The sequence below is a fragment of the Pleuronectes platessa genome, chromosome 19 (genome assembly GCF_947347685.1).
Source record: "Pleuronectes platessa chromosome 19, fPlePla1.1, whole genome shotgun sequence".
Taxonomy (NCBI): domain Eukaryota; kingdom Metazoa; phylum Chordata; class Actinopteri; order Pleuronectiformes; family Pleuronectidae; genus Pleuronectes; species Pleuronectes platessa.
In genome coordinates, this window is record NC_070644.1 from 18,739,862 (window position 1) to 18,747,283 (window position 7,422).

The following is a 7,422-nucleotide window of genomic DNA, read 5'->3' on the forward strand; positions in this document are numbered from 1 at the left end:
CACCCACAAAAGACAACCCTACATTTTTGATGATTTCTTAAACAATAATTTGTGTATCGTGAATATAAAAATGTCATGTTTTTGTGACTGATATTTGAGATTGTGTAACATTTAGTGCACATCTGGATCCTGTGAATTCTAGTTGATGGTTGTGAAGGTGCCAGGAGGTGGTTGAGGTGGACGAGAGGCAACTTCACCAGCAATAAAAACCAGAGTGTGTTTTTGTGAGCTTCTAACCGTAAACAACTTTATTAAAATGTTAATATGATCCTGCATTTTGGTGGAAAAAACAAACACATCGTCTGTGAACATTTCTATTTCTATTTGAATCCAGCGCTTACTTTGAAATTCAAATCAGGATCATTCTCTAGGCAGCCGCGGGCTCTGACAGCTCACTGTACTCTCAGAAGATGTCATCTGCCCTCAAACTAAAGTCTTTATGCGAACAATTGCACAATGGGAATGTCACACGGCTCCCCCCCCCCCCCCCCCCCCCCCCCCGCCCCTCCCTCCCCCAGGTCTCAGGACTGACAGGTGAGGTGCCTGCTGGGAACAACTCACTAAACTCACTAACCTCCCTGAGCCCTGGCCTTCAGAGGAAAATATCCTTTTAGATGCAATTAGAGATACATATGTTTTCTCTGTCTTTCACCATTTTCTTTTCAATCTGCATGAAATGAACTTTAAGTTGCATCCATTTTACCCCCCCCCCCCCCCCCGCACACACACACACCCCCATCCCCACCCTCTTCCCTTTCTTCTCTTTCCCCATCAAAAGCTTTGAATCAATTTCATGCCCTACAAATGATGTTTACCCTCTCGGGTGTGAAACATCTGCTTCTAACTCGCACTGGTTTCTTGTGCTCTCCCTTTCTCTCTCTTTCTTTCTTTCTTTCTCTCGCTCTCTCTCTCTCTTTCACTGGCTCCTTTCTTTCTCTTTTCTCTCCAGTGCTTTATGAAGAATCTCCTCGCAGTTCAAACCCAGACTGGAAAACGGTCGATTGCTCATAATGTGCATTAAGAACGAGTGGGCCCGGCGTATATTCATTTCCTGTATTCATCAGTGAGGGACTCTGCTACAGTCGCTCCACAGTCCAGTCCATCATGCCACTGCAATCTGCTCCTTGTATCCACCGCTTCCTCCGTGCACTTATTATCTCAGAGGGTGAAAACGTGTCCCTGAGGTCCATTCAATAAAAACTCCCCCACCATCTGGAAAAAGGCTTTTTTATGAAACATTAAATGAAAGTTTTATTTACAGGTGTTTTAATAGCAGCCGTGTGGATTTCTTGGACTCGCGATCTTGTTAAATTCTCTGTTCTGGGGTCTGTCAGATTTGGAGTGATTTAAATAAGGCCTCTAATTGGTCGAGCAGCCCAGGGTTTTGTTGCAGTGTCACACAAACATCTGAAGAGTCTGAGGAGGAGGTTAGTGCGTCTACAGGTTTAATGTCCAGTAATCGATACGGTGATGGGAACACTGGTGTTGTTGGTGTTAAAGCTCGAGGATCTGTTTGTACATGTTGTATGACATGAAGCAATGTAACATGAAATCCTGTAAATCTCTCAGAAACATATTAAAAAAGGTTATTTTTAGAGCTCTGCAGGAATCATGACCACAATATCAAGAAAAATCGAAATATTGTTCTGACCAAACATGTTGTTGTGTTTCTCGCTTGTTTTCAAAGGTCGGGTTTTCCTTTTTAAAATCATGAGAGTGTCTGTGCACTGATATTAATCTGTTCACACCTGGCAGCGGACATCCAGGTAACAGATACAGAAACACATGTGTGTGTGTCTCAGGTGTAAATACATCCAGAGTTATGGATTAACCAGAGGTGGCCAGGATCACAGGATCACAGGATCTCAGTTCAGGGGCCACGTCACTGTCCCACTTCAAAGGATCCTTCAAATGCAAACAGACAAATGTGTCCTTTCATCCCCGGAGCAGCAGAGACTCATTCAGGATTCATTGAGCTTCGGTGACAAAACCAACCAAACGGTAAACACGTTAAAAAACCAAAGAACATTAAAACTTTGTGGCCGTGTCCAGCAGCTGTTGTGTTGCTATAGGGCGACAGTGATAGGGCGGGACAAGCTGGTGATGGAAATCACGTAGGTCCTTCATAGACCAGACAGTGTTGCCAGACATACGCTAATTATCATATTTGTACAATAATTTGTCCCTCTCTACTTGATTTGGTCCCACGAGCTTAATCCAAGTCCTTCCTGTCTTATGTTTCAAAATAAAAGCCTTGTCCCTCAAAAGGATTGTGCCTCTACACTAAATCCCTTCTGAATCTCGTCCCAGCCCTAGTCTGGTTGTGAACAATAATTTCTCCTAAAATACAAATTTAAAGATAAATAATAATTTCAAGCTTCTGGTACGATACTTTAAATTTCCCATCTGGCAGCGCTGAGACCAGACCTTCTGATTTCCGATCAGCCATCACAGGCTTATTATACCATAAATTATATATCTAGGCCCACAATGTGTCACTATCATTATAATGAGAGGGCATTTAAACAGACGGGTGTTATTATCCAGAAAACCATTCCACACACAAATCATGTCTCCAGCACTGGTTGTGTTACGCGGCCGTTTCCAGTTCCTCTCGGTGACTCCTGAGATTTTGAAAGGTGCAAGTTTTCAATTAACTTCTTTGTGTTTCTCCAGGACTGTGACTAGGAAATGCCACTCTCTCTCTTTCCTCAGCGGGGCCTGACCTTTTCCTCTCCCAGACAGTGTCAGCGCTGACTTTTCTAGCAGGGTTTCAAACCCACAAGACAAATATATTTCCCCAGTTCAGCACAGCCACTCCTCCCAGAGAATGAAGCCCCTGCATGGGTCCTTGTTATAAAACTGTTTTCAGAAAGTAGAAGTGAAGTTGTTATGCTAATGGGGGGAGAGAGTGTGACAGGTGACGGGATGCAGACGGATATTTAAGCTGCGACCGTTTGGGGAAATCCATTCGGGAAATTGACATTTGTTCGACTTGTCATTTACATCGGAAATGTCAAGAGCAATGTTTTCATTATTTTATTTGTATTGCATTCACACACTGTACCAGCTCTGAATATCTCAGACGCTGATTTGCAGGACTGAGATGTTTGTTGCTTTCTCTGCAGCTCGTCGTTGGGTCTGGACTGAATCTTCACCTCCTCAGCTGAAAAAAGAAACATCAACAATTAGGTTATAGAATTATTATACTGCTGCAATGTGAATATGAATGTCAGAGACTAAGACACCGCTCGGTGCAGCGTCGGCTCCCTCTCCACAGAGATGTTATCAGATCATGACCCACTGCCCCTCCGACCTGCTCCTCCTCCTCCTCCTCACCACCTCCACCTCCTGCCAAGTGACAGACAAATCCCTTCCTCCTCTTTCCGGCCTCACAAATTGTTCAAACGCACAACAAACACAATTCCAACAAGATTCATTGTGGGGGGAAAAAAGTAAAGTTTGGTAAAAAGCAGCCTCTGTCTCTCTCTCTCCTCTTGGTGCTGCCCATAGTTCCCACATCGTATATATGCTGGAAACAATAGAAAATCCCACTTCCTGCTTGTGCTCTAGAGGATTTATAGAACTTCACAATATGATCCTGATTCAAAGAAACCCGGCAAAATCTCAAAAGATGCTTTTGATAAAGATGTTCACATGATTCTCTCCCAGTAATCCCAGTGAGTACAGCTGTGGTGTGACACACGGACCATAATGCTCTTATCCGCTGGATTAAGGTCAAACTTCAGGCGACAACATACGCTAACATGCTAAAGGGACATCCGATGCAAATAATTGTTCCTGGAAAACTTAAACTGATAAGTGGGGGGTTAAATCTTAGATCCTGGCATTTTCTGCGATAAGCTAAATCCTTAGTAGATTCATAAATCTGTCCATATGTGGAGAGAACCAGAAATATACAAGATTAATCTTTGTGCTTTCAAACCCTCATCAGAGGAATGTTGTGGTGGAGGGAGAAGGGCTCGTTACAGAATGCTGTGTGTGTGTGTGTCTGTGTGTGTGTTGTGTTGCTACATCTAAGGTGGGCTGTTTCCGTTAACCCTTACCTGCGCCCATAAACGGGTCGCCACTCCGGGGAGGTGATTATTCTCCAGCCTGGTTAATGGTCCTTACTGACGGCACTTAATGAAAATTAATGACCGGCTTTAGGAAACACGTGCGCACACAAAAATGGGAGCAGCCACTGAATTCCCCCCCCGCTCTGCTCCGTGTGCACAAACCAGTCTGGGAGATCCTACGTGCTGTGGGTGCAGGGAGTTAACAGAATCCCAGTGAGTTCACAGCCCGGGCCAACGTGTCGCTGGGCAGATTCAAAACTCGCAGATAAATCACGCTGCCCTGCGGTAAACTCCCCGAAATTCACTTGATAAAATGAACTGCTGGATGTATTCCTGTCTAATAATAACAGATTTCACATCCTGGCTCGGCCCCTGATGCACTGCCTTGGCAGTATTCTTGCTTCATCATCCACTCATTGGTCGGGCCCAGATGGCTGCGGAGGAAAAGAAAAACAAAAAAAAAAAGCATCACCCACTATAGCCGAGCTCAGCCTGGAGCCGTAAGCCGGAGAGTATCCCATTAATGAGCATTAACGGATGTCTTGGAATGCCGAGATCCCCGCAACACGGACTGGATCTACAGCCTCTTAACCCGACTCACTCTGAAAGATTAGCTCTTACTGGATTTGTAGGTAGATAAATTTTACACGCCGTCTTTACTTTGCTTCATTGGCTTTGCTGCACACAGGTAGCGTGCACACAGCCGGGGCGCCGGGCTGCAGGAAATCAGTTTACTGTTTCTAGAATCGTTCTCTCTCTCTCTCTCTCTCTCTCTCTCTCTCTCTCTCTCTCTCTCTCTCTCTCTCTCTCTGCTGCTGCCGCCCCGGCTTCTTATTGATTCTGATCCAAGTCCCTAATATTGACAGGACTTTAATCAGGTTTGATTTAGATGATTAGAGCGAGGACCTGTTGGCCAAAGCAAAACAGTGGAGATAAAAAGAATATGACAATATGCTGACATCATGCAGGATTCAGTGAAGTTCACCTCGCTCACATAAAGAGTCTTTGCAGAGTCACAGCTCGTCTCAATGCTGATGAAGATCATCTTCCTCCTCCTCGTCAGTGTCTGGAGCTTCTGAGGTTAGATGTGGGGAGGAAAGTGGACACCAGGATTCTTCTGCCTGTTGCTCAAATTCTTTATTACCGTTTAATATCCAGGATATTTAGCACAAATAGTTCCTGACCTAGAAACAAAGATATTTAGATAAATGTTACAAACTGAAATAATGAATATATTATAGAGCCTTATAGAACTTAGAATGATCTGTAGGTTGATTAAAATTCACGTTTAGTGTCTCATTTCTCTCAGTAGCTTAATCCAGCTTCTATAAAAGTGGATATGATCCATATAACTCATATTATGCATAGAACACTGATCATCTCAAGATGCGTACTACATCAGATTCAAACATTCACGTTGGTCTCGGGGTGAAAAACAAGTTCTTTACCTTCACCAAAAAACTACCAGACTTCCCAGTAAACAGTTCATGGATCTTGATGGAAAAACTTCAGGCATATTGAGGGGACTGATATTTAGATGTGTGTAGGACTTGGTTTCCTTTTTTTGAATATGATCTCAAGTCCTTACATGCACTTTTACCTCTGTTGCTCCGTTTTAATTAAGATAGATTTTTTTGGTGTACTGCTTTTAAGACCCTGCATAAGAGTGATTTAACAAATCCTCCAAATGTGCATTTCCATTACACATTCACCGAGGTTCCCCCGGTTCTGCAGTGTCAGGGGATCCTCGGTGAATGTTGCAGAATCTGTGAATATTTAGTATAAATACAAAAGACAAATACTTTAATCCAAACACGGTATCCTGAGGTCATACGTGTGCGTGACTACTGTACATGTTGCCGTACATGTATGATGGAAGGGGAGCACGCACATGTGAATTCAGATGTATGTATGTATATTGAGTCTGCAGCATGTTCACACGTGTGCCCCCGTCTGCAGGATTACACTGCTGTTCTGAGATAACACGTATTTCCCGTGTCTGCTTCGCGCTCGCTGCTTTTCCAGCCGAGATATTAACAGTCAATACTTGTGCGAGGCATCTGAAACCATTGCAATTTACAGGCCTTGTTTCTGCTGATGCAGCCGGGCTGTCAAAACCATCAGCGTGTGCACACAAACACCGCTGCTGCTTCTGCAGGCAGGGAAACAGCATACAGAGCAGACACACACCACACACCCCGAGAACCAGAGGAGGAAAGCATCTCTCACTCTTCCTCTCTGTCTGTCTCTTTCTCTCTTTCTTCTCCACTAGCTGTTTATTTGTTGCCCAGCCTCTCCCCAACCCCTCGGTACCTAATGCCATTCAGAGATTATCTGGTTTTCCTCTTATTCCGTGGCTGCAAAGGCCATCAAGCCGGGATTTGTGTGGAAAACTGTCATTCAAAACCCTTTAGCTGTGGCATGGCATCAGTGAAGCACACACAACTATTTCTGTGGTTCTTCACTGTAATGACAGAAGTGGTCATTCAATAAAAGCAGCACGTGCACGGGTCACATGATGCAGAGCTTCAGGTTTCTTCAGATGGTGACCACCTCTGGAAAGGAGGTTATGTTTCCACCTCTGTCCACCAGTTGTAGTTTGTTTGTCAGCAGGATTTTGCAGAACTACAGATCAGATGTCCTCGGAACTTCCAAGGATTCGGACATGCATCTGTTTTCATCACTTTCTCTACAATGTTCAGATGTTGCGTTGATTTTCTTGAAATATTCATAATTCATATTCAAAACAGGCCCCTTAAGGAGACTGACATAGTGTCTGTGATTCCTTTAGGTCTGGATCTGTTGGATTTAGGATTTTGTTCAGGCGCTGCCCCGTAACAAATAGGGATAAAAACCTGTAACTGATATAATGCTTGTGATATATGGTGCAGGATTGATGGAGTGCTTGGCCTTGGCGGAGGTGTTTATGCTTTCCTGAATCCTAGTTGTTATTCTTCTGCTTATATCACCGGCAGGCTCCTCTAAGCAGCGCCCCCTGTCCCTGAGGACGAGTGTTTACATCACAATCTGCTGCCCCACGTTTATAAATCACACGTTTTTCCACTGCGCCGGTGAAAATGAGGAAGCCCGACGGGGACGGGATGAAGAGGAGTGTGACATTTTAAGAGCTATCAAGGACTGATGAAGTCAAACTGATAAACCCCACAGAGGCCCTCTCCAGTGCCCCCCCCTACCTGACCTCCCCCCGCGCTCGATCCAACATACCTGTTTGGATCAAGCTGCCCTGTCAATAGCACACAGTGATTTGATCTCTGCCTCCGGGTGCTGTGATAATTACACCGCTGGAGCATCAATGAGGATTTATTGGTCTTCACTCCACAGT